This window comes from Hyla sarda, unplaced genomic scaffold (genome assembly GCF_029499605.1).
Source record: "Hyla sarda isolate aHylSar1 unplaced genomic scaffold, aHylSar1.hap1 scaffold_1002, whole genome shotgun sequence".
Lineage (NCBI taxonomy): Eukaryota > Metazoa > Chordata > Amphibia > Anura > Hylidae > Hyla > Hyla sarda.
The window spans coordinates 1-27,457 of NW_026607621.1; the positions used below are offsets into that span (position 1 = coordinate 1).

The 27,457-nt window shown below is 45.9% G+C and overlaps 9 non-coding genes and 2 pseudogenes across 9 annotated transcripts; all 11 read left to right on the forward strand.

The window, feature by feature from the left end:
- Window positions 1-737: 737 nt before the first annotated feature.
- Window positions 738-928, forward strand: LOC130298465 (U2 spliceosomal RNA). Its single transcript, XR_008849823.1, has one exon. It is a non-coding gene; the product is annotated as a U2 spliceosomal RNA (small nuclear RNA).
- A 2,081-nt stretch (window positions 929-3,009) lies between these two features.
- LOC130298469 (U2 spliceosomal RNA) lies at window positions 3,010-3,227 on the forward strand (annotated as a pseudogene).
- A 5,389-nt stretch (window positions 3,228-8,616) lies between these two features.
- Window positions 8,617-8,802, forward strand: LOC130298515 (U2 spliceosomal RNA). Its single transcript, XR_008849864.1, has one exon. It is a non-coding gene; the product is annotated as a U2 spliceosomal RNA (small nuclear RNA).
- Window positions 8,803-9,765: 963 nt separating this feature from the next.
- LOC130298514 (U2 spliceosomal RNA) lies at window positions 9,766-9,946 on the forward strand (annotated as a pseudogene).
- A 2,089-nt stretch (window positions 9,947-12,035) lies between these two features.
- On the forward strand, window positions 12,036-12,226 carry LOC130298482 (U2 spliceosomal RNA). Its single transcript, XR_008849835.1, has one exon. It is a non-coding gene; the product is annotated as a U2 spliceosomal RNA (small nuclear RNA).
- A 2,087-nt stretch (window positions 12,227-14,313) lies between these two features.
- LOC130298495 (U2 spliceosomal RNA) lies at window positions 14,314-14,504 on the forward strand. The gene has a single exon (XR_008849846.1). It is a non-coding gene; the product is annotated as a U2 spliceosomal RNA (small nuclear RNA).
- A 2,085-nt stretch (window positions 14,505-16,589) lies between these two features.
- LOC130298506 (U2 spliceosomal RNA) lies at window positions 16,590-16,780 on the forward strand. Its single transcript, XR_008849857.1, has one exon. It is a non-coding gene; the product is annotated as a U2 spliceosomal RNA (small nuclear RNA).
- A 2,093-nt stretch (window positions 16,781-18,873) lies between these two features.
- On the forward strand, window positions 18,874-19,064 carry LOC130298518 (U2 spliceosomal RNA). Its single transcript, XR_008849865.1, has one exon. It is a non-coding gene; the product is annotated as a U2 spliceosomal RNA (small nuclear RNA).
- A 2,084-nt stretch (window positions 19,065-21,148) lies between these two features.
- LOC130298471 (U2 spliceosomal RNA) lies at window positions 21,149-21,339 on the forward strand. Its single transcript, XR_008849825.1, has one exon. It is a non-coding gene; the product is annotated as a U2 spliceosomal RNA (small nuclear RNA).
- Window positions 21,340-23,429: 2,090 nt separating this feature from the next.
- LOC130298472 (U2 spliceosomal RNA) lies at window positions 23,430-23,620 on the forward strand. Its single transcript, XR_008849826.1, has one exon. It is a non-coding gene; the product is annotated as a U2 spliceosomal RNA (small nuclear RNA).
- Window positions 23,621-25,715: 2,095 nt separating this feature from the next.
- Window positions 25,716-25,906, forward strand: LOC130298473 (U2 spliceosomal RNA). Its single transcript, XR_008849827.1, has one exon. It is a non-coding gene; the product is annotated as a U2 spliceosomal RNA (small nuclear RNA).
- Window positions 25,907-27,457: the final 1,551 nt, after the last annotated feature.

Consider the following 27,457-nt stretch of genomic DNA (forward strand, 5'->3'; position numbering starts at 1 on the left):
CTCTCCTTTGCTGTGTATGTGACTATGGAGCTGTTTGGTGATGTCGTCTATTACGGCCTTCATAGAAGCAACAGGAGATTGTTGCATCCATCTTGAACCCTCAGAACTACAGTGCTATGATGTCACTCACTTCCACAGGCCTTGCAGAGTGTAAACAACAACAACCCAGCTTTGTTGTGTATGTAACCAAAGGGATTTGTGATGTCACCTAGAACCTTCACAGCAGCGACAGCTTTATGAGGAGCATCAGCACTGCTCTGCCTGAGCAGAACCATCACCGCCATAGGTTGTCAAATAACCCGGATTTAACCCACACAGGTAAGTCCAATGGGGTGCAGGCATGTCCTCTATGCTTACAGCTTCCCGTGGGTGTTGGTTTGATACCGTTTGGGGACAGCCAAGGAGGCATCTGCAGGCAACAAAGGTAGGTGTGTGCTTGTGTGTGTGTTTCCTATGCAGATCCTAAGCCCAGTGTCACATGCAAGTAGGAGGAGTAAGAAGGGTTCCTGGCAAATCCGGGTTATGGATTGCATTTAAAAAGGCCCCGTGGGAGTGCAATGGGCCCCTGTCTTGCTGCTTAGCAATAATGGTATGGGTTTAGGTTCTGCTGTGTGTACTGGTGGTTGACTGCCCCCCAGCCCAGAGTGTGCATGGAAAATTGTCTGGCAGCCTCCCTGACAGCAAGCAGTGATAGTGCCCATGAAGGGGACCTTGTTGGGCCCGCCCCTTTCACGGTTATCGCTTCTCGGCCTTTTGGCTAAGATCAAGTGTAGTATCTGTTCTTATCAGTTTAATATCTGATACGTCCCCTATCTGGGGACCATATATTAAATGGATTTTTGAGAACGGGGGCCGATTTCGAAGCTTGCTTCCGTCGCCCTATGCATTGACCCGATATGGCAGTATCTTCGGGTACAGTGCACCACCCCCTTACAGGGTTAAAAAGAAAGATTCCTACTTTCATTGCTACCTGCTTGCTGGCTAGCCAGCCCTGTGGGCCTTGCTGCTGCTGCAGCCAATAAACAAAAGGTGGTGCTGCTGCTGCTTCTGCTGCTTCTGCTTCTGCTTGTGTCTGGCCCCTGTTGGAGCGTCCAGGCACAGGACTTCTGCTGCTGCTGACTAAATGGCCTCCTTAATTGGATCATTTGAGTAGCCAGCACACCTGTGCAGGTAGGGCATGACATGATAGGCAGCTGCCTTGATAGCGGGTGGGTGCTGAATGTTCCTAATTGACAAAATAAGATTAATGCTTATGAAGAAATATAAAATCTCATCCCTTCCCCAATATCGCGCCACACCCCTACCCCTTAATTCCCTGGTTGAACGTGATGGACATATGTCTTTTTTCGACCGTACTAACTATGTAACTATGTAACATAACATGGGGGGGGGGGGGGTCTCCTGGCTGTTCACACAGGTGTGTCATTGCTGTACATTGACCATGCATTGCTTCTGTGGTATTGCAAAGGCAAAGACAAATGCTTCCAGCCATCCATTGCACTAATGGATTGGTCATCAGCTGGCTGTCTATGTCCCGCATCAATATAGACCAAAGTACAGAGGGTTAGGCTATGCTATTGTGCACCTACCTGATGCATCAGAAGGTGCGAGGCCCTTGCTAAATTCTGTGCACAGACTTTGAGATCTATGCTTTAGACTGTATCTAAACCTGCTCCAACATGGACTGACATTCTGGCCTACTTTCAGCCGATGCGACTTGTCTGTCGCTGAACAGTCGCTTTTTATGTATTCAGCACCTATGTATAATGTTGTAAAAATGCTCTAGAAGCTAAAGTCGCAGAAATGTCACACATATTTGGCCTGCAACTTTCTGTGCGACAAATTCAGACAGGAAAAATCAGTATAAATCCTTAGAAAATTATCCCCCAGTGTCTCCATCTGCTGGCGGTATTGAATAAGCATTGCTGCACTGATGGGGTATGCATTAGACGAAAAAAAAGAAGAAAAAGAAGAATAATACGCCCAGAAAAGAGGCGAAAAGGAGAAAAACGTAAAAAAACGTGAAAAAAAAGTAAGAGGAAGAGAAGGGAAAAAAAGGTGGAAATGGGTTTAAAAGTGATTTCGGCGGAGAAATATATATATATATATATATATATATATATATATATATATATATGCGCACACACACACATAGATATAAACGTATTCTCCGTTGAGATATTGCAGCCGCTGCTGTGTCCAGGCCCAGGAGCCTTAGCACTGTGCTGTGATGTCACTCAATACCACTGACATCACTAGGTGTAAACAACATCTCTCCTTTGCTGTGTATGTGACTATGGAGCTGTTTGGTGATGTCGTCTATTACGGCCTTCATAGAAGCAACAGGAGATTGTTGCATCCATCTTGAACCCTCAGAACTACAGTGCTATGATGTCACTCACTTCCACAGGCCTTGCAGAGTGTAAACAACAACAACCCAGCTTTGTTGTGTATGTAACCAAAGGGATTTGTGATGTCACCTAGAACCTTCACAGCAGCGACAGCTTTATGAGGAGCATCAGCACTGCTCTGCCTGAGCAGAACCATCACCGCCATAGGTTGTCAAATAACCCGGATTTAACCCACACAGGTAAGTCCAATGGGGTGCAGGCATGTCCTCTATGCTTACAGCTTCCCGTGGGTGTTGGTTTGATACCGTTTGGGGACAGCCAAGGAGGCATCTGCAGGCAACAAAGGTAGGTGTGTGCTTGTGTGTGTGTTTCCTATGCAGATCCTAAGCCCAGTGTCACATGCAAGTAGGAGGAGTAAGAAGGGTTCCTGGCAAATCCGGGTTATGGATTGCATTTAAAAAGGCCCCGTGGGAGTGCAATGGGCCCCTGTCTTGCTGCTTAGCAATAATGGTATGGGTTTAGGTTCTGCTGTGTGTACTGGTGGTTGACTGCCCCCCAGCCCAGAGTGTGCATGGAAAATTGTCTGGCAGCCTCCCTGACAGCAAGCAGTGATAGTGCCCATGAAGGGGACCTTGTTGGGCCCGCCCCTTTCACGGTTATCGCTTCTCGGCCTTTTGGCTAAGATCAAGTGTAGTATCTGCATTTGGTCTGGTCGGAAGGTGTCTGTGGTACCCCGCTTCTCGGCCTTGGGGGATTGTCTCTCCTTACGGAGGGACTTCACCCCCTTGCTGCTATTGGGGAGCGGGCTTAGTCCACAGACAACGGGTTGCGATCCCCCTGTCTCTGGGACCTTGTGTCTCAGAAGGCATTTTCGGTACGTTGAGCGTTACCTGTAGCTTCGGAAGCACCTAGGGTACCCCCGACCTCTGCCTTGGGTAAGGGTTCCGCTTTTATAGCGGGATTCCGAGCCCCTGCTGCTATTGGGGAAGGGGCTTAGTCCCTGGGTGTGGAAGATGCCGTTCTCCTGGGCTTTCCCCTCTGGGGAAATGTCGATGCGAAATACCATCCGCATAGAGGTGTCGGAGAGCCATCGTCAGTTGAAGAACCTCCGCTTCATTGCGGAGGTGATTCTTCTTGACTACTTCCGCCTCAATAGGGAGGACATCCTGTGTCTAAATGACCAGGAAAGCCGTGGCCTGTATACCGTCACCTTCACGGCCACGGCGTGTTGCGATAACATCTATGCAACCTTGTCTGGTGCGGACCAGAGGGACGATCGACTCGACGGTCTTTCGTTCCAGTTCCTCTATGGTGAGGAACATATACCGTTGGTGGTGGCTATGCACAGCCCTCATGTGACCACGGAGGATATAGCCACTTTTCTTCGACGATACTGCGAAGAGGTGCGATTCGCAAACAAAATCTTGAACTCCGTGCGGTTCTGGAACGGCAAGAGGAAGTTCTGGGTCAAGCTCCGTAAGGATCCCGGTGGTATTGGGGGTCTTTGCCATCCGCCCCCAAATTTTGCCATCGGGAGAGTTCGGGGCTTCCTGTTCTATCCTCAAATGCCTATGTATTGCCGAAATTGCTTGAGGTTTGGCCACACCCAGGAGACCTGCGGCGCGGAGCGTGTGATTCGCTGCAATAGGTGTGGCCAAGAAGGTCACATAGCCTCAAGATGTAGCCATACGATAAGGTGCAACCTCTGCGGAGAGGAAAATCACGATTTTAATTCCTGTCCCCATAAAGCAAAAACTACGATGGGTGGGTCAAGGCTGGGCCCACCCAAAGAGGGGACAGGACAAAAGACGTCCTTTTTTAAGATGCCCAAACCCCAGATGGCAGGTACTGATGGGTCCAGGCCCAAGACCTCTGGTGCTCCATCGGGGGGCCCACCGGTGGTAGTGCTAGGGGGAGGCCATGGGGATTCCACGAAGCCCGGGCGGGTAATCGAGTTTACTGCCCGGGAAATTGAAAGACGTCGATCGACTTCCTACCTGGCTCAAGAGCCCGCCAAAACTTCTGAAGGGGGCTCACCTGTGGCGGGTGGCAGCCGACGGGCCTCGGTGGGGGCAGAGGTGGACCCAAAATTGCAGCATAAGCCAGGTACTGGCTTGGCCCAGGGTCGCCCTGCTCCGGACGAAGAGGCCCCGGTGAAAGCCCGCCGGAAGGGGAGCCAGGTGGCCAGGTCTGAGCCCGGTCCTGTTACTCCGCCTATACAGGACAGGGCCAAGAAGACAAGTGGCGCCAAACCAGGGTTTGCTGCCCCGCCAGCAGTGGACCCGGTGGGTAAAACTGGCCATCGTCGATCGATGGGGAAGTTGGAGCAACAGTCCTCAGCAACGCTTGCTGGGGAACAAGCGATGAAAACTTCCCAAGGTAGCGGCAAAGGTTCCGGAAAAGAGGCCTCACAGGCCCCTGTGCAGCAGTTCCAGTCGTCAAAAGATGAAAGAAGACGCAGATCCATCAGCCGGGGGCCAGAGATTACATCGAGTGAGAGCAACACAGAGGATATGGACAGCAGTGTGACATTTAAAAGACAAAGAGAAGAAGAAGAGGAAGACATTCAAAGGAAAGCGGCGTGCCGTAGTTCGGACGAGAGCGAGCTCAGGGTCGGGGCATCATCGATCTCAAGCTCCGACCCTCAGAACATCAAGGAGCTGATGACCCCGCAGGCGGGGGATGACGGTACGCAGCTTATTATTGACTTTGATTCTCCAAGCACGGACTCTCCATAAACTATGCCTATCCCTGTAAAAATTGCCTCACTCAATGTGAGGTCCTTAAAGAGCCCTGATCGCAGGGCTGCTTTATTTTCTTATCTAGAGACATGTGACTTTGACCTTTGCCTGCTACAAGAATGTGGAATCCCTAGTAAAATGGACTATAAAGACTTAAAAAAAGACTGGAAGCTGGGCCCATCCATATGGTCCGGTGCAAATGACTGTCGTTCTGTGGGTGTTGGGCTGCTCTGCCGAGGCCAGTCCTTTTCTATTCATACAGTAACTGAGATTGTGCCTGGCAGAGCTCTTTTAATTCATCTATATTTTAATGGACTTTTAATTCGTGTTTTAAATGTGTATGCCCCTCCTGATAAACAGGAGCGGGCAGAACTATTTGAAATTTTACCACTGTTTTGTGTTGGGTCTTCCCCCCTGCTGGTGGGAGGTGATTTTAACTGCATACGTGATGGGGAACACCGGCAGGGTGGGGATATTAATCGTAAAGACCGCACTTCTTACCTGCTTAAAAATTTTATTGATGATTTTAATTTGAAAGATTGCTGGAAGGATCTCTTGCCGGAGGACCCGGGCGCCACATGGTCCAATGGAAGAGTGAGCTCCAGAATCGATTTTATTTTTTCCTCTAGAGCTTTTAAACCCCTGAAATGCACGCTCGAGCAGAATATCTTCTCTGATCATAAGCTCCTCTTGGTGGGCCTGGAGCTAGAGGGGGAGCAAAAAGCAAAAAGGGGCCTCTGGAGATTAAACACCACACTCCTAGAGGATCCTGAGATAAAAGAGGAGTTTGTGCGGACCTACCAATGCTGGCAATCACAAAGAAAACCCCATGAGCCTATGCTGCACTGGTGGGAGGGCACCAAATCTAAAATCAGATTTTTTTTTATCAAAGCAGGTAAGAAGAAGGCAAAAATGGAAAAACAGTGGTTTTATGTTCTTAACATGCGTTTAAATGTACTTTTTAAATTGAAAGAAGCTGGTATGGATGTAGAAAATGATATTTTAAACCTTAAAACTGAAATAAAACATGCCATAGAAAAGAAAGGGAAACAAATCATTTTTAACTCACATGTGCAGCACCTGGAGGAGGGCGAGAAATGTTCCCGTTTCTTTTTTAAAAAAGTGATGAATAGGAGGGATATCATCCAAAACCTTGAGGGTGAATCCACTCCAAAAGGCATGTTAGATGCAGTTTTTAACTTCTACCAGCTTCTTTTTAATAAGAAAGATCTTAATCCATCCTTTTTAGAACATGTTCTTAATTCCCTTGATTTTAAGCTAGATGTTTTAGACCAGGAGGTTTTATCCCGTGATCTTAACTTAGATGAACTTTTATTTGTTTTTAAAAGTTTTTCTAGTGGGAAGGCCCCTGGGGAAGATGGTTTACCCATCGAATTTTATTTAGCTTTTTGGGATATTTTAAAGGATGATATGGTTTTATTGTATAAAGAAACTTTTATTGTTAATGAACTTCCCCCTTCCTGGAGGAGGGGGATTGTATCATTACTTTTTAAAAAGGGTGAAAAGGATATGCTAAAAAATTGGCGCCCCATCACACTTTTAAATGTCGATTATAAAGTTTTAGCCAAGTTATTAGCTGTCCGTTTTAAACCTTTTATTCATAAATTAATTCACCCAAATCAGGTTTGTGGGGTACCTGGAAGGTCTATAGCTGAATCCCTAAATATTTTAAGAGATGTTTTATGGTATTTTAAGGATAGAAATCAAACTGTAGCAATTTTATCCTTAGACTTTGAAAAAGCCTTTGATAGGGTCTCCCATGAATACCTGTTTTTAGTTCTTAAAAAGATGGCAGTGCCTGAAACGATTTTAAGCCGAATCATGCTTTTATACCGATCCTGTTTTAGTCAAGTCTCTGTTAATGGCTTTTTAACCAGCGGTGTTCCTCTTTTATCAGGTGTCAAACAGGGCTGCCCCCTGTCCCCACTCCTTTTTATTTGCGCAATCGAACCACTGATGGCCCTCCTCAGAAAAGACCGGGTAGTAAGAGGCGTACCGATACCTGGTGGAGGAGGGACCCATCTAAAGGTGTTGGGGTACATGGATGATGTCACCATACTGTGCCCGGACTCTCCATCCATGAGGGGGGCATTGAGGAACACCAGCTATTTCTGCGAGGTCTCTGGTTTTAAGCTAAACACAGATAAATGTGACTGTTTTTATATTGGCTCCTGGGATTCATCCATCACCCCAGGAGTTACAATGCAACAGGATCAAATTAAAGTTTTAGGTATTGTTTTTAACCAGGTCAATGATGGGAGCCCTAACTGGGATTCAGCTATAGCTAAGATGGAGAAGAAGATTTTAATGTGGAATCTTAGAAACCTTACCATGGAGGGGAAGATTTTAATAATAAAGATGGTTTTACTCCCTATTATGCTATACATTGCCATGGTATTTCCTCCATCTATTTTATACATTAAAAAAGTAACTAGAATTGTTTTTACTTTTTTATGGGGTTCAAAAATGGAGAAATTAAAGCGTGATTTTATGTACAAAAGTAAAGATAATGGCGGAAAAGATGTTCCTAACCTTTTTACTTTCTTTTACATAAAGTATTTCTGTTTCTGTTTTAAAATTATTAAATCCGATGGCATTTTTAGCTGCTTTTTAAGGTACGCTGCGGGCATGGTTTTTAAAAGATGGTTGCGTATCCCTCTGAACGCTCCGGTGCTTCTGTGTCCCCCAAAACATTATGTGGTGTTGGAAAAGACAGTCAGGCTCCTAGGTCTCCAAGATTTGGAGCCTGACATACTGGGGGACCAGAGAAAGGTATCAAAGGTCCTCAGGCGGAGTGAGGTTACCCTGGCAGTGTCCAATTTCACACAGGCAAGATCCAAAAAGGTATGGCGGAACGTGTACGGGAAGTTTCTGGCGAATGTACACAGGGATCTTGCCTGGGCAATCGTCCACCAGTGCCTCCCTACTCGTGAGTTCCAGCACAGGCGAGGACTGGTGGCGAGAGCCAAGTGCCCGAGAGATGGCTGCGGAGTGGACGAAACGGTGCTGCACATATTTTGGAACTGCCCTTTTGCACGGGAGCTTTGGAGGAAGGTAGGCCCACTTTTGAAGTGGGCCTGCGGCCTAAAAGATTTTAATCACGAATGTGTCTTTTACGGTCTTTTTAACTGCCCCAATTTTAAACAGCAGATGATCTGCTGGATGATTATTAATTGTTTTAAAAATGCCATCTGGAAAGTTAGGAACATCTTACTTTTTAAACATGATTTTATTGATGTTAAAAACTGTATAAAGCTGGCCCTGAGTGAGATGTACATCTATTACCTAAGAGACAAGAAACAGTTGGGGGCCAGCGAGGCAGCATCCATGTGGTGTCTGCCTCTATGGAACGAAATAACAATATAATCAGTTTTTATGACATTTGTATAATGTTTTATCCTGCCATTTTTATTTTTTCTCCTTTTATTACTGGTTTTATTATTTGTATTTTAAAACTTTTGTGAACCTTTTATTATTTTGCATTTTAAATTTTGTATGGTTTCTTATTTATTCAATAAAATTTTGTTGAAACCTTATCTGTTCTTATCAGTTTAATATCTGATACGTCCCCTATCTGGGGACCATATATTAAATGGATTTTTGAGAACGGGGGCCGATTTCGAAGCTTGCTTCCGTCGCCCTATGCATTGACCCGATATGGCAGTATCTTCGGGTACAGTGCACCACCCCCTTACAGGGTTAAAAAGAAAGATTCCTACTTTCATTGCTACCTGCTTGCTGGCTAGCCAGCTAGCCAGCCCTGTGGGCCTTGCTGCTGCTGCAGCCAATAAACAAAAGGTGGTGCTGCTGCTGCTTCTGCTGCTTCTGCTTCTGCACTAATGGATTGGTCATCAGCTGGCTGTCTATGTCCCGCATCAATATAGACCAAAGTACAGAGGGTTAGGCTATGCTATTGTGCACCTACCTGATGCATCAGAAGGTGCGAGGCCCTTGCTAAATTCTGTGCACAGACTTTGAGATCTATGCTTTAGACTGTATCTAAACCTGCTCCAACATGGACTGACATTCTGGCCTACTTTCAGCCGATGCGACTTGTCTGTCGCTGAACAGTCGCTTTTTATGTATTCAGCACCTATGTATAATGTTGTAAAAATGCTCTAGAAGCTAAAGTCGCAGAAATGTCACACATATTTGGCCTGCAACTTTCTGTGCGACAAATTCAGACAGGAAAAATCAGTATAAATCCTTAGAAAATTATCCCCCAGTGTCTCCATCTGCTGGCGGTATTGAATAAGCATTGCTGCACTGATGGGGTATGCATTAGACGAAAAAAAAGAAGAAAAAGAAGAATAATACGCCCAGAAAAGAGGCGAAAAGGAGAAAAACGTAAAAAAACGTGAAAAAAAAGTAAGAGGAAGAGAAGGGAAAAAAAGGTGGAAATGGGTTTAAAAGTGATTTCGGCGGAGAAATATATATATATATATATATATATATATATATATATATATATATATATGCGCACACACACACATAGATATAAACGTATTCTCCGTTGAGATATTGCAGCCGCTGCTGTGTCCAGGCCCAGGAGCCTTAGCACTGTGCTGTGATGTCACTCAATACCACTGACATCACTAGGTGTAAACAACATCTCTCCTTTGCTGTGTATGTGACTATGGAGCTGTTTGGTGATGTCGTCTATTAAGATCAAGTGTAGTATCTGTTCTTATCAGTTTAATATCTGATACGTCCCCTATCTGGGGACCATATATTAAATGGATTTTTGAGAACGGGGGCCGATTTCGAAGCTTGCTTCCGTCGCCCTATGCATTGACCCGATATGGCAGTATCTTCGGGTACAGTGCACCACCCCCTTACAGGGTTAAAAAGAAAGATTCCTACTTTCATTGCTACCTGCTTGCTGGCTAGCCAGCTAGCCAGCCCTGTGGGCCTTGCTGCTGCTGCAGCCAATAAACAAAAGGTGGTGCTGCTGCTGCTTCTGCTGCTTCTGCTTCTGCTTGTGTCTGGCCCCTGTTGGAGCGTCCAGGCACAGGACTTCTGCTGCTGCTGACTAAATGGCCTCCTTAATTGGATCATTTGAGTAGCCAGCACACCTGTGCAGGTAGGGCATGACATGATAGGCAGCTGCCTTGATAGCGGGTGGGTGCTGAATGTTCCTAATTGACAAAATAAGATTAATGCTTATGAAGAAATATAAAATCTCATCCCTTCCCCAATATCGCGCCACACCCCTACCCCTTAATTCCCTGGTTGAACGTGATGGACATATGTCTTTTTTCGACCGTACTAACTATGTAACTATGTAACATAACATGGGGGGGGGGGGTCTCCTGGCTGTTCACACAGGTGTGTCATTGCTGTACATTGACCATGCATTGCTTCTGTGGTATTGCAAAGGCAAAGACAAATGCTTCCAGCCATCCATTGCACTAATGGATTGGTCATCAGCTGGCTGTCTATGTCCCGCATCAATATAGACCAAAGTACAGAGGGTTAGGCTATGCTATTGTGCACCTACCTGATGCATCAGAAGGTGCGAGGCCCTTGCTAAATTCTGTGCACAGACTTTGAGATCTATGCTTTAGACTGTATCTAAACCTGCTCCAACATGGACTGACATTCTGGCCTACTTTCAGCCGATGCGACTTGTCTGTCGCTGAACAGTCGCTTTTTATGTATTCAGCACCTATGTATAATGTTGTAAAAATGCTCTAGAAGCTAAAGTCGCAGAAATGTCACACATATTTGGCCTGCAACTTTCTGTGCGACAAATTCAGACAGGAAAAATCAGTATAAATCCTTAGAAAATTATCCCCCAGTGTCTCCATCTGCTGGCGGTATTGAATAAGCATTGCTGCACTGATGGGGTATGCATTAGACGAAAAAAAAGAAGAAAAAGAAGAATAATACGCCCAGAAAAGAGGCGAAAAGGAGAAAAACGTAAAAAAACGTGAAAAAAAAGTAAGAGGAAGAGAAGGGAAAAAAAGGTGGAAATGGGTTTAAAAGTGATTTCGGCGGAGAAATATATATATATATATATATATATATATATATATATATATATATATGCGCACACACACACATAGATATAAACGTATTCTCCGTTGAGATATTGCAGCCGCTGCTGTGTCCAGGCCCAGGAGCCTTAGCACTGTGCTGTGATGTCACTCAATACCACTGACATCACTAGGTGTAAACAACATCTCTCCTTTGCTGTGTATGTGACTATGGAGCTGTTTGGTGATGTCGTCTATTACGGCCTTCATAGAAGCAACAGGAGATTGTTGCATCCATCTTGAACCCTCAGAACTACAGTGCTATGATGTCACTCACTTCCACAGGCCTTGCAGAGTGTAAACAACAACAACCCAGCTTTGTTGTGTATGTAACCAAAGGGATTTGTGATGTCACCTAGAACCTTCACAGCAGCGACAGCTTTATGAGGAGCATCAGCACTGCTCTGCCTGAGCAGAACCATCACCGCCATAGGTTGTCAAATAACCCGGATTTAACCCACACAGGTAAGTCCAATGGGGTGCAGGCATGTCCTCTATGCTTACAGCTTCCCGTGGGTGTTGGTTTGATACCGTTTGGGGACAGCCAAGGAGGCATCTGCAGGCAACAAAGGTAGGTGTGTGCTTGTGTGTGTGTTTCCTATGCAGATCCTAAGCCCAGTGTCACATGCAAGTAGGAGGAGTAAGAAGGGTTCCTGGCAAATCCGGGTTATGGATTGCATTTAAAAAGGCCCCGTGGGAGTGCAATGGGCCCCTGTCTTGCTGCTTAGCAATAATGGTATGGGTTTAGGTTCTGCTGTGTGTACTGGTGGTTGACTGCCCCCCAGCCCAGAGTGTGCATGGAAAATTGTCTGGCAGCCTCCCTGACAGCAAGCAGTGATAGTGCCCATGAAGGGGACCTTGTTGGGCCCGCCCCTTTCACGGTTATCGCTTCTCGGCCTTTTGGCTAAGATCAAGTGTAGTATCTGTTCTTATCAGTTTAATATCTGATACGTCCCCTATCTGGGGACCATATATTAAATGGATTTTTGAGAACGGGGGCCGATTTCGAAGCTTGCTTCCGTCGCCCTATGCATTGACCCGATATGGCAGTATCTTCGGGTACAGTGCACCACCCCCTTACAGGGTTAAAAAGAAAGATTCCTACTTTCATTGCTACCTGCTTGCTGGCTAGCCAGCTAGCCAGCCCTGTGGGCCTTGCTGCTGCTGCAGCCAATAAACAAAAGGTGGTGCTGCTGCTGCTTCTGCTGCTTCTGCTTCTGCTTGTGTCTGGCCCCTGTTGGAGCGTCCAGGCACAGGACTTCTGCTGCTGCTGACTAAATGGCCTCCTTAATTGGATCATTTGAGTAGCCAGCACACCTGTGCAGGTAGGGCATGACATGATAGGCAGCTGCCTTGATAGCGGGTGGGTGCTGAATGTTCCTAATTGACAAAATAAGATTAATGCTTATGAAGAAATATAAAATCTCATCCCTTCCCCAATATCGCGCCACACCCCTACCCCTTAATTCCCTGGTTGAACGTGATGGACATATGTCTTTTTTCGACCGTACTAACTATGTAACTATGTAACATAACATGGGGTGGGGGGGGGTCTCCTGGCTGTTCACACAGGTGTGTCATTGCTGTACATTGACCATGCATTGCTTCTGTGGTATTGCAAAGGCAAAGACAAATGCTTCCAGCCATCCATTGCACTAATGGATTGGTCATCAGCTGGCTGTCTATGTCCCGCATCAATATAGACCAAAGTACAGAGGGTTAGGCTATGCTATTGTGCACCTACCTGATGCATCAGAAGGTGCGAGGCCCTTGCTAAATTCTGTGCACAGACTTTGAGATCTATGCTTTAGACTGTATCTAAACCTGCTCCAACATGGACTGACATTCTGGCCTACTTTCAGCCGATGCGACTTGTCTGTCGCTGAACAGTCGCTTTTTATGTATTCAGCACCTATGTATAATGTTGTAAAAATGCTCTAGAAGCTAAAGTCGCAGAAATGTCACACATATTTGGCCTGCAACTTTCTGTGCGACAAATTCAGACAGGAAAAATCAGTATAAATCCTTAGAAAATTATCCCCCAGTGTCTCCATCTGCTGGCGGTATTGAATAAGCATTGCTGCACTGATGGGGTATGCATTAGACGAAAAAAAAGAAGAAAAAGAAGAATAATACGCCCAGAAAAGAGGCGAAAAGGAGAAAAACGTAAAAAAACGTGAAAAAAAAGTAAGAGGAAGAGAAGGGAAAAAAAGGTGGAAATGGGTTTAAAAGTGATTTCGGCGGAGAAATATATATATATATATATATATATATATATATATATATATATGCGCACACACACACATAGATATAAACGTATTCTCCGTTGAGATATTGCAGCCGCTGCTGTGTCCAGGCCCAGGAGCCTTAGCACTGTGCTGTGATGTCACTCAATACCACTGACATCACTAGGTGTAAACAACATCTCTCCTTTGCTGTGTATGTGACTATGGAGCTGTTTGGTGATGTCGTCTATTACGGCCTTCATAGAAGCAACAGGAGATTGTTGCATCCATCTTGAACCCTCAGAACTACAGTGCTATGATGTCACTCACTTCCACAGGCCTTGCAGAGTGTAAACAACAACAACCCAGCTTTGTTGTGTATGTAACCAAAGGGATTTGTGATGTCACCTAGAACCTTCACAGCAGCGACAGCTTTATGAGGAGCATCAGCACTGCTCTGCCTGAGCAGAACCATCACCGCCATAGGTTGTCAAATAACCCGGATTTAACCCACACAGGTAAGTCCAATGGGGTGCAGGCATGTCCTCTATGCTTACAGCTTCCCGTGGGTGTTGGTTTGATACCGTTTGGGGACAGCCAAGGAGGCATCTGCAGGCAACAAAGGTAGGTGTGTGCTTGTGTGTGTGTTTCCTATGCAGATCCTAAGCCCAGTGTCACATGCAAGTAGGAGGAGTAAGAAGGGTTCCTGGCAAATCCGGGTTATGGATTGCATTTAAAAAGGCCCCGTGGGAGTGCAATGGGCCCCTGTCTTGCTGCTTAGCAATAATGGTATGGGTTTAGGTTCTGCTGTGTGTACTGGTGGTTGACTGCCCCCCAGCCCAGAGTGTGCATGGAAAATTGTCTGGCAGCCTCCCTGACAGCAAGCAGTGATAGTGCCCATGAAGGGGACCTTGTTGGGCCCGCCCCTTTCACGGTTATCGCTTCTCGGCCTTTTGGCTAAGATCAAGTGTAGTATCTGTTCTTATCAGTTTAATATCTGATACGTCCCCTATCTGGGGACCATATATTAAATGGATTTTTGAGAACGGGGGCCGATTTCGAAGCTTGCTTCCGTCGCCCTATGCATTGACCCGATATGGCAGTATCTTCGGGTACAGTGCACCACCCCCTTACAGGGTTAAAAAGAAAGATTCCTACTTTCATTGCTACCTGCTTGCTGGCTAGCCAGCTAGCCAGCCCTGTGGGCCTTGCTGCTGCTGCAGCCAATAAACAAAAGGTGGTGCTGCTGCTGCTTCTGCTGCTTCTGCTTCTGCTTGTGTCTGGCCCCTGTTGGAGCGTCCAGGCACAGGACTTCTGCTGCTGCTGACTAAATGGCCTCCTTAATTGGATCATTTGAGTAGCCAGCACACCTGTGCAGGTAGGGCATGACATGATAGGCAGCTGCCTTGATAGCGGGTGGGTGCTGAATGTTCCTAATTGACAAAATAAGATTAATGCTTATGAAGAAATATAAAATCTCATCCCTTCCCCAATATCGCGCCACACCCCTACCCCTTAATTCCCTGGTTGAACGTGATGGACATATGTCTTTTTTCGACCGTACTAACTATGTAACTATGTAACATAACATGGGGGGGGGGGGGGTCTCCTGGCTGTTCACACAGGTGTGTCATTGCTGTACATTGACCATGCATTGCTTCTGTGGTATTGCAAAGGCAAAGACAAATGCTTCCAGCCATCCATTGCACTAATGGATTGGTCATCAGCTGGCTGTCTATGTCCCGCATCAATATAGACCAAAGTACAGAGGGTTAGGCTATGCTATTGTGCACCTACCTGATGCATCAGAAGGTGCGAGGCCCTTGCTAAATTCTGTGCACAGACTTTGAGATCTATGCTTTAGACTGTATCTAAACCTGCTCCAACATGGACTGACATTCTGGCCTACTTTCAGCCGATGCGACTTGTCTGTCGCTGAACAGTCGCTTTTTATGTATTCAGCACCTATGTATAATGTTGTAAAAATGCTCTAGAAGCTAAAGTCGCAGAAATGTCACACATATTTGGCCTGCAACTTTCTGTGCGACAAATTCAGACAGGAAAAATCAGTATAAATCCTTAGAAAATTATCCCCCAGTGTCTCCATCTGCTGGCGGTATTGAATAAGCATTGCTGCACTGATGGGGTATGCATTAGACGAAAAAAAAGAAGAAAAAGAAGAATAATACGCCCAGAAAAGAGGCGAAAAGGAGAAAAACGTAAAAAAACGTGAAAAAAAAGTAAGAGGAAGAGAAGGGAAAAAAAGGTGGAAATGGGTTTAAAAGTGATTTCGGCGGAGAAATATATATATATATATATATATATATATATATATATATATGCGCACACACACACATAGATATAAACGTATTCTCCGTTGAGATATTGCAGCCGCTGCTGTGTCCAGGCCCAGGAGCCTTAGCACTGTGCTGTGATGTCACTCAATACCACTGACATCACTAGGTGTAAACAACATCTCTCCTTTGCTGTGTATGTGACTATGGAGCTGTTTGGTGATGTCGTCTATTACGGCCTTCATAGAAGCAACAGGAGATTGTTGCATCCATCTTGAACCCTCAGAACTACAGTGCTATGATGTCACTCACTTCCACAGGCCTTGCAGAGTGTAAACAACAACAACCCAGCTTTGTTGTGTATGTAACCAAAGGGATTTGTGATGTCACCTAGAACCTTCACAGCAGCGACAGCTTTATGAGGAGCATCAGCACTGCTCTGCCTGAGCAGAACCATCACCGCCATAGGTTGTCAAATAACCCGGATTTAACCCACACAGGTAAGTCCAATGGGGTGCAGGCATGTCCTCTATGCTTACAGCTTCCCGTGGGTGTTGGTTTGATACCGTTTGGGGACAGCCAAGGAGGCATCTGCAGGCAACAAAGGTAGGTGTGTGCTTGTGTGTGTGTTTCCTATGCAGATCCTAAGCCCAGTGTCACATGCAAGTAGGAGGAGTAAGAAGGGTTCCTGGCAAATCCGGGTTATGGATTGCATTTAAAAAGGCCCCGTGGGAGTGCAATGGGCCCCTGTCTTGCTGCTTAGCAATAATGGTATGGGTTTAGGTTCTGCTGTGTGTACTGGTGGTTGACTGCCCCCCAGCCCAGAGTGTGCATGGAAAATTGTCTGGCAGCCTCCCTGACAGCAAGCAGTGATAGTGCCCATGAAGGGGACCTTGTTGGGCCCGCCCCTTTCACGGTTATCGCTTCTCGGCCTTTTGGCTAAGATCAAGTGTAGTATCTGTTCTTATCAGTTTAATATCTGATACGTCCCCTATCTGGGGACCATATATTAAATGGATTTTTGAGAACGGGGGCCGATTTCGAAGCTTGCTTCCGTCGCCCTATGCATTGACCCGATATGGCAGTATCTTCGGGTACAGTGCACCACCCCCTTACAGGGTTAAAAAGAAAGATTCCTACTTTCATTGCTACCTGCTTGCTGGCTAGCCAGCTAGCCAGCCCTGTGGGCCTTGCTGCTGCTGCAGCCAATAAACAAAAGGTGGTGCTGCTGCTGCTTCTGCTGCTTCTGCTTCTGCTTGTGTCTGGCCCCTGTTGGAGCGTCCAGGCACAGGACTTCTGCTGCTGCTGACTAAATGGCCTCCTTAATTGGATCATTTGAGTAGCCAGCACACCTGTGCAGGTAGGGCATGACATGATAGGCAGCTGCCTTGATAGCGGGTGGGTGCTGAATGTTCCTAATTGACAAAATAAGATTAATGCTTATGAAGAAATATAAAATCTCATCCCTTCCCCAATATCGCGCCACACCCCTACCCCTTAATTCCCTGGTTGAACGTGATGGACATATGTCTTTTTTCGACCGTACTAACTATGTAACTATGTAACATAACATGGGGGGGGGGGGGGTCTCCTGGCTGTTCACACAGGTGTGTCATTGCTGTACATTGACCATGCATTGCTTCTGTGGTATTGCAAAGGCAAAGACAAATGCTTCCAGCCATCCATTGCACTAATGGATTGGTCATCAGCTGGCTGTCTATGTCCCGCATCAATATAGACCAAAGTACAGAGGGTTAGGCTATGCTATTGTGCACCTACCTGATGCATCAGAAGGTGCGAGGCCCTTGCTAAATTCTGTGCACAGACTTTGAGATCTATGCTTTAGACTGTATCTAAACCTGCTCCAACATGGACTGACATTCTGGCCTACTTTCAGCCGATGCGACTTGTCTGTCGCTGAACAGTCGCTTTTTATGTATTCAGCACCTATGTATAATGTTGTAAAAATGCTCTAGAAGCTAAAGTCGCAGAAATGTCACACATATTTGGCCTGCAACTTTCTGTGCGACAAATTCAGACAGGAAAAATCAGTATAAATCCTTAGAAAATTATCCCCCAGTGTCTCCATCTGCTGGCGGTATTGAATAAGCATTGCTGCACTGATGGGGTATGCATTAGACGAAAAAAAAGAAGAAAAAGAAGAATAATACGCCCAGAAAAGAGGCGAAAAGGAGAAAAACGTAAAAAAACGTGAAAAAAAAGTAAGAGGAAGAGAAGGGAAAAAAAGGTGGAAATGGGTTTAAAAGTGATTTCGGCGGAGAAATATATATATATATATATATATATATATATATATATATATATATATATATATATGCGCACACACACACATAGATATAAACGTATTCTCCGTTGAGATATTGCAGCCGCTGCTGTGTCCAGGAGCCTTAGCACTGTGCTGTGATGTCACTCAATACCACTGACATCACTAGGTGTAAACAACATCTCTCCTTTGCTGTGTATGTGACTATGGAGCTGTTTGGTGATGTCGTCTATTACGGCCTTCATAGAAGCAACAGGAGATTGTTGCATCCATCTTGAACCCTCAGAACTACAGTGCTATGATGTCACTCACTTCCACAGGCCTTGCAGAGTGTAAACAACAACAACCCAGCTTTGTTGTGTATGTAACCAAAGGGATTTGTGATGTCACCTAGAACCTTCACAGCAGCGACAGCTTTATGAGGAGCATCAGCACTGCTCTGCCTGAGCAGAACCATCACCGCCATAGGTTGTCAAATAACCCGGATTTAACCCACACAGGTAAGTCCAATGGGGTGCAGGCATGTCCTCTATGCTTACAGCTTCCCGTGGGTGTTGGTTTGATACCGTTTGGGGACAGCCAAGGAGGCATCTGCAGGCAACAAAGGTAGGTGTGTGCTTGTGTGTGTGTTTCCTATGCAGATCCTAAGCCCAGTGTCACATGCAAGTAGGAGGAGTAAGAAGGGTTCCTGGCAAATCCGGGTTATGGATTGCATTTAAAAAGGCCCCGTGGGAGTGCAATGGGCCCCTGTCTTGCTGCTTAGCAATAATGGTATGGGTTTAGGTTCTGCTGTGTGTACTGGTGGTTGACTGCCCCCCAGCCCAGAGTGTGCATGGAAAATTGTCTGGCAGCCTCCCTGACAGCAAGCAGTGATAGTGCCCATGAAGGGGACCTTGTTGGGCCCGCCCCTTTCACGGTTATCGCTTCTCGGCCTTTTGGCTAAGATCAAGTGTAGTATCTGTTCTTATCAGTTTAATATCTGATACGTCCCCTATCTGGGGACCATATATTAAATGGATTTTTGAGAACGGGGGCCGATTTCGAAGCTTGCTTCCGTCGCCCTATGCATTGACCCGATATGGCAGTATCTTCGGGTACAGTGCACCACCCCCTTACAGGGTTAAAAAGAAAGATTCCTACTTTCATTGCTACCTGCTTGCTGGCTAGCCAGCTAGCCAGCCCTGTGGGCCTTGCTGCTGCTGCAGCCAATAAACAAAAGGTGGTGCTGCTGCTGCTTCTGCTGCTTCTGCTTCTGCTTGTGTCTGGCCCCTGTTGGAGCGTCCAGGCACAGGACTTCTGCTGCTGCTGACTAAATGGCCTCCTTAATTGGATCATTTGAGTAGCCAGCACACCTGTGCAGGTAGGGCATGACATGATAGGCAGCTGCCTTGATAGCGGGTGGGTGCTGAATGTTCCTAATTGACAAAATAAGATTAATGCTTATGAAGAAATATAAAATCTCATCCCTTCCCCAATATCGCGCCACACCCCTACCCCTTAATTCCCTGGTTGAACGTGATGGACATATGTCTTTTTTCGACCGTACTAACTATGTAACTATGTAACATAACATGGGGGGGGGGGGGTCTCCTGGCTGTTCACACAGGTGTGTCATTGCTGTACATTGACCATGCATTGCTTCTGTGGTATTGCAAAGGCAAAGACAAATGCTTCCAGCCATCCATTGCACTAATGGATTGGTCATCAGCTGGCTGTCTATGTCCCGCATCAATATAGACCAAAGTACAGAGGGTTAGGCTATGCTATTGTGCACCTACCTGATGCATCAGAAGGTGCGAGGCCCTTGCTAAATTCTGTGCACAGACTTTGAGATCTATGCTTTAGACTGTATCTAAACCTGCTCCAACATGGACTGACATTCTGGCCTACTTTCAGCCGATGCGACTTGTCTGTCGCTGAACAGTCGCTTTTTATGTATTCAGCACCTATGTATAATGTTGTAAAAATGCTCTAGAAGCTAAAGTCGCAGAAATGTCACACATATTTGGCCTGCAACTTTCTGTGCGACAAATTCAGACAGGAAAAATCAGTATAAATCCTTAGAAAATTATCCCCCAGTGTCTCCATCTGCTGGCGGTATTGAATAAGCATTGCTGCACTGATGGGGTATGCATTAGACGAAAAAAAAGAAGAAAAAGAAGAATAATACGCCCAGAAAAGAGGCGAAAAGGAGAAAAACGTAAAAAAACGTGAAAAAAAAGTAAGAGGAAGAGAAGGGAAAAAAAGGTGGAAATGGGTTTAAAAGTGATTTCGGCGGAGAAATATATATATATATATATATATATATATATATATATATATGCGCACACACACACATAGATATAAACGTATTCTCCGTTGAGATATTGCAGCCGCTGCTGTGTCCAGGCCCAGGAGCCTTAGCACTGTGCTGTGATGTCACTCAATACCACTGACATCACTAGGTGTAAACAACATCTCTCCTTTGCTGTGTATGTGACTATGGAGCTGTTTGGTGATGTCGTCTATTACGGCCTTCATAGAAGCAACAGGAGATTGTTGCATCCATCTTGAACCCTCAGAACTACAGTGCTATGATGTCACTCACTTCCACAGGCCTTGCAGAGTGTAAACAACAACAACCCAGCTTTGTTGTGTATGTAACCAAAGGGATTTGTGATGTCACCTAGAACCTTCACAGCAGCGACAGCTTTATGAGGAGCATCAGCACTGCTCTGCCTGAGCAGAACCATCACCGCCATAGGTTGTCAAATAACCCGGATTTAACCCACACAGGTAAGTCCAATGGGGTGCAGGCATGTCCTCTATGCTTACAGCTTCCCGTGGGTGTTGGTTTGATACCGTTTGGGGACAGCCAAGGAGGCATCTGCAGGCAACAAAGGTAGGTGTGTGCTTGTGTGTGTGTTTCCTATGCAGATCCTAAGCCCAGTGTCACATGCAAGTAGGAGGAGTAAGAAGGGTTCCTGGCAAATCCGGGTTATGGATTGCATTTAAAAAGGCCCCGTGGGAGTGCAATGGGCCCCTGTCTTGCTGCTTAGCAATAATGGTATGGGTTTAGGTTCTGCTGTGTGTACTGGTGGTTGACTGCCCCCCAGCCCAGAGTGTGCATGGAAAATTGTCTGGCAGCCTCCCTGACAGCAAGCAGTGATAGTGCCCATGAAGGGGACCTTGTTGGGCCCGCCCCTTTCACGGTTATCGCTTCTCGGCCTTTTGGCTAAGATCAAGTGTAGTATCTGTTCTTATCAGTTTAATATCTGATACGTCCCCTATCTGGGGACCATATATTAAATGGATTTTTGAGAACGGGGGCCGATTTCGAAGCTTGCTTCCGTCGCCCTATGCATTGACCCGATATGGCAGTATCTTCGGGTACAGTGCACCACCCCCTTACAGGGTTAAAAAGAAAGATTCCTACTTTCATTGCTACCTGCTTGCTGGCTAGCCAGCTAGCCAGCCCTGTGGGCCTTGCTGCTGCTGCAGCCAATAAACAAAAGGTGGTGCTGCTGCTGCTTCTGCTGCTTCTGCTTCTGCTTGTGTCTGGCCCCTGTTGGAGCGTCCAGGCACAGGACTTCTGCTGCTGCTGACTAAATGGCCTCCTTAATTGGATCATTTGAGTAGCCAGCACACCTGTGCAGGTAGGGCATGACATGATAGGCAGCTGCCTTGATAGCGGGTGGGTGCTGAATGTTCCTAATTGACAAAATAAGATTAATGCTTATGAAGAAATATAAAATCTCATCCCTTCCCCAATATCGCGCCACACCCCTACCCCTTAATTCCCTGGTTGAACGTGATGGACATATGTCTTTTTTCGACCGTACTAACTATGTAACTATGTAACATAACATGGGGGGGGGGGGGGGTCTCCTGGCTGTTCACACAGGTGTGTCATTGCTGTACATTGACCATGCATTGCTTCTGTGGTATTGCAAAGGCAAAGACAAATGCTTCCAGCCATCCATTGCACTAATGGATTGGTCATCAGCTGGCTGTCTATGTCCCGCATCAATATAGACCAAAGTACAGAGGGTTAGGCTATGCTATTGTGCACCTACCTGATGCATCAGAAGGTGCGAGGCCCTTGCTAAATTCTGTGCACAGACTTTGAGATCTATGCTTTAGACTGTATCTAAACCTGCTCCAACATGGACTGACATTCTGGCCTACTTTCAGCCGATGCGACTTGTCTGTCGCTGAACAGTCGCTTTTTATGTATTCAGCACCTATGTATAATGTTGTAAAAATGCTCTAGAAGCTAAAGTCGCAGAAATGTCACACATATTTGGCCTGCAACTTTCTGTGCGACAAATTCAGACAGGAAAAATCAGTATAAATCCTTAGAAAATTATCCCCCAGTGTCTCCATCTGCTGGCGGTATTGAATAAGCATTGCTGCACTGATGGGGTATGCATTAGACGAAAAAAAAGAAGAAAAAGAAGAATAATACGCCCAGAAAAGAGGCGAAAAGGAGAAAAACGTAAAAAAACGTGAAAAAAAAGTAAGAGGAAGAGAAGGGAAAAAAAGGTGGAAATGGGTTTAAAAGTGATTTCGGCGGAGAAATATATATATATATATATATATATATATATATATATATATATATGCGCACACACACACATAGATATAAACGTATTCTCCGTTGAGATATTGCAGCCGCTGCTGTGTCCAGGCCCAGGAGCCTTAGCACTGTGCTGTGATGTCACTCAATACCACTGACATCACTAGGTGTAAACAACATCTCTCCTTTGCTGTGTATGTGACTATGGAGCTGTTTGGTGATGTCGTCTATTACGGCCTTCATAGAAGCAACAGGAGATTGTTGCATCCATCTTGAACCCTCAGAACTACAGTGCTATGATGTCACTCACTTCCACAGGCCTTGCAGAGTGTAAACAACAACAACCCAGCTTTGTTGTGTATGTAACCAAAGGGATTTGTGATGTCACCTAGAACCTTCACAGCAGCGACAGCTTTATGAGGAGCATCAGCACTGCTCTGCCTGAGCAGAACCATCACCGCCATAGGTTGTCAAATAACCCGGATTTAACCCACACAGGTAAGTCCAATGGGGTGCAGGCATGTCCTCTATGCTTACAGCTTCCCGTGGGTGTTGGTTTGATACCGTTTGGGGACAGCCAAGGAGGCATCTGCAGGCAACAAAGGTAGGTGTGTGCTTGTGTGTGTGTTTCCTATGCAGATCCTAAGCCCAGTGTCACATGCAAGTAGGAGGAGTAAGAAGGGTTCCTGGCAAATCCGGGTTATGGATTGCATTTAAAAAGGCCCCGTGGGAGTGCAATGGGCCCCTGTCTTGCTGCTTAGCAATAATGGTATGGGTTTAGGTTCTGCTGTGTGTACTGGTGGTTGACTGCCCCCCAGCCCAGAGTGTGCATGGAAAATTGTCTGGCAGCCTCCCTGACAGCAAGCAGTGATAGTGCCCATGAAGGGGACCTTGTTGGGCCCGCCCCTTTCACGGTTATCGCTTCTCGGCCTTTTGGCTAAGATCAAGTGTAGTATCTGTTCTTATCAGTTTAATATCTGATACGTCCCCTATCTGGGGACCATATATTAAATGGATTTTTGAGAACGGGGGCCGATTTCGAAGCTTGCTTCCGTCGCCCTATGCATTGACCCGATATGGCAGTATCTTCGGGTACAGTGCACCACCCCCTTACAGGGTTAAAAAGAAAGATTCCTACTTTCATTGCTACCTGCTTGCTGGCTAGCCAGCTAGCCAGCCCTGTGGGCCTTGCTGCTGCTGCAGCCAATAAACAAAAGGTGGTGCTGCTGCTGCTTCTGCTGCTTCTGCTTCTGCTTGTGTCTGGCCCCTGTTGGAGCGTCCAGGCACAGGACTTCTGCTGCTGCTGACTAAATGGCCTCCTTAATTGGATCATTTGAGTAGCCAGCACACCTGTGCAGGTAGGGCATGACATGATAGGCAGCTGCCTTGATAGCGGGTGGGTGCTGAATGTTCCTAATTGACAAAATAAGATTAATGCTTATGAAGAAATATAAAATCTCATCCCTTCCCCAATATCGCGCCACACCCCTACCCCTTAATTCCCTGGTTGAACGTGATGGACATATGTCTTTTTTCGACCGTACTAACTATGTAACTATGTAACATAACATGGGGGGGGGGGGGGGTCTCCTGGCTGTTCACACAGGTGTGTCATTGCTGTACATTGACCATGCATTGCTTCTGTGGTATTGCAAAGGCAAAGACAAATGCTTCCAGCCATCCATTGCACTAATGGATTGGTCATCAGCTGGCTGTCTATGTCCCGCATCAATATAGACCAAAGTACAGAGGGTTAGGCTATGCTATTGTGCACCTACCTGATGCATCAGAAGGTGCGAGGCCCTTGCTAAATTCTGTGCACAGACTTTGAGATCTATGCTTTAGACTGTATCTAAACCTGCTCCAACATGGACTGACATTCTGGCCTACTTTCAGCCGATGCGACTTGTCTGTCGCTGAACAGTCGCTTTTTATGTATTCAGCACCTATGTATAATGTTGTAAAAATGCTCTAGAAGCTAAAGTCGCAGAAATGTCACACATATTTGGCCTGCAACTTTCTGTGCGACAAATTCAGACAGGAAAAATCAGTATAAATCCTTAGAAAATTATCCCCCAGTGTCTCCATCTGCTGGCGGTATTGAATAAGCATTGCTGCACTGATGGGGTATGCATTAGACGAAAAAAAAGAAGAAAAAGAAGAATAATACGCCCAGAAAAGAGGCGAAAAGGAGAAAAACGTAAAAAAACGTGAAAAAAAAGTAAGAGGAAGAGAAGGGAAAAAAAGGTGGAAATGGGTTTAAAAGTGATTTCGGCGGAGAATATATATATATATATATATATATATATATATATATATATATATATATATGCGCACACACACACATAGATATAAACGTATTCTCCGTTGAGATATTGCAGCCGCTGCTGTGTCCAGGCCCAGGAGCCTTAGCACTGTGCTGTGATGTCACTCAATACCACTGACATCACTAGGTGTAAACAACATCTCTCCTTTGCTGTGTATGTGACTATGGAGCTGTTTGGTGATGTCGTCTATTACGGCCTTCATAGAAGCAACAGGAGATTGTTGCATCCATCTTGAACCCTCAGAACTACAGTGCTATGATGTCACTCACTTCCACAGGCCTTGCAGAGTGTAAACAACAACAACCCAGCTTTGTTGTGTATGTAACCAAAGGGATTTGTGATGTCACCTAGAACCTTCACAGCAGCGACAGCTTTATGAGGAGCATCAGCACTGCTCTGCCTGAGCAGAACCATCACCGCCATAGGTTGTCAAATAACCCGGATTTAACCCACACAGGTAAGTCCAATGGGGTGCAGGCATGTCCTCTATGCTTACAGCTTCCCGTGGGTGTTGGTTTGATACCGTTTGGGGACAGCCAAGGAGGCATCTGCAGGCAACAAAGGTAGGTGTGTGCTTGTGTGTGTGTTTCCTATGCAGATCCTAAGCCCAGTGTCACATGCAAGTAGGAGGAGTAAGAAGGGTTCCTGGCAAATCCGGGTTATGGATTGCATTTAAAAAGGCCCCGTGGGAGTGCAATGGGCCCCTGTCTTGCTGCTTAGCAATAATGGTATGGGTTTAGGTTCTGCTGTGTGTACTGGTGGTTGACTGCCCCCCAGCCCAGAGTGTGCATGGAAAATTGTCTGGCAGCCTCCCTGACAGCAAGCAGTGATAGTGCCCATGAAGGGGACCTTGTTGGGCCCGCCCCTTTCACGGTTATCGCTTCTCGGCCTTTTGGCTAAGATCAAGTGTAGTATCTGTTCTTATCAGTTTAATATCTGATACGTCCCCTATCTGGGGACCATATATTAAATGGATTTTTGAGAACGGGGGCCGATTTCGAAGCTTGCTTCCGTCGCCCTATGCATTGACCCGATATGGCAGTATCTTCGGGTACAGTGCACCACCCCCTTACAGGGTTAAAAAGAAAGATTCCTACTTTCATTGCTACCTGCTTGCTGGCTAGCCAGCTAGCCAGCCCTGTGGGCCTTGCTGCTGCTGCAGCCAATAAACAAAAGGTGGTGCTGCTGCTGCTTCTGCTGCTTCTGCTTCTGCTTGTGTCTGGCCCCTGTTGGAGCGTCCAGGCACAGGACTTCTGCTGCTGCTGACTAAATGGCCTCCTTAATTGGATCATTTGAGTAGCCAGCACACCTGTGCAGGTAGGGCATGACATGATAGGCAGCTGCCTTGATAGCGGGTGGGTGCTGAATGTTCCTAATTGACAAAATAAGATTAATGCTTATGAAGAAATATAAAATCTCATCCCTTCCCCAATATCGCGCCACACCCCTACCCCTTAATTCCCTGGTTGAACGTGATGGACATATGTCTTTTTTCGACCGTACTAACTATGTAACTATGTAACATAACATGGGGGGGGGGGGGGGTCTCCTGGCTGTTCACACAGGTGTGTCATTGCTGTACATTGACCATGCATTGCTTCTGTGGTATTGCAAAGGCAAAGACAAATGCTTCCAGCCATCCATTGCACTAATGGATTGGTCATCAGCTGGCTGTCTATGTCCCGCATCAATATAGACCAAAGTACAGAGGGTTAGGCTATGCTATTGTGCACCTACCTGATGCATCAGAAGGTGCGAGGCCCTTGCTAAATTCTGTGCACAGACTTTGAGATCTATGCTTTAGACTGTATCTAAACCTGCTCCAACATGGACTGACATTCTGGCCTACTTTCAGCCGATGCGACTTGTCTGTCGCTGAACAGTCGCTTTTTATGTATTCAGCACCTATGTATAATGTTGTAAAAATGCTCTAGAAGCTAAAGTCGCAGAAATGTCACACATATTTGGCCTGCAACTTTCTGTGCGACAAATTCAGACAGGAAAAATCAGTATAAATCCTTAGAAAATTATCCCCCAGTGTCTCCATCTGCTGGCGGTATTGAATAAGCATTGCTGCACTGATGGGGTATGCATTAGACGAAAAAAAAGAAGAAAAAGAAGAATAATACGCCCAGAAAAGAGGCGAAAAGGAGAAAAACGTAAAAAAACGTGAAAAAAAAGTAAGAGGAAGAGAAGGGAAAAAAAGGTGGAAATGGGTTTAAAAGTGATTTCGGCGGAGAAATATATATATATATATATATATATATATATATATATATATATATATGCGCACACACACACATAGATATAAACGTATTCTCCGTTGAGATATTGCAGCCGCTGCTGTGTCCAGGCCCAGGAGCCTTAGCACTGTGCTGTGATGTCACTCAATACCACTGACATCACTAGGTGTAAACAACATCTCTCCTTTGCTGTGTATGTGACTATGGAGCTGTTTGGTGATGTCGTCTATTACGGCCTTCATAGAAGCAACAGGAGATTGTTGCATCCATCTTGAACCCTCAGAACTACAGTGCTATGATGTCACTCACTTCCACAGGCCTTGCAGAGTGTAAACAACAACAACCCAGCTTTGTTGTGTATGTAACCAAAGGGAT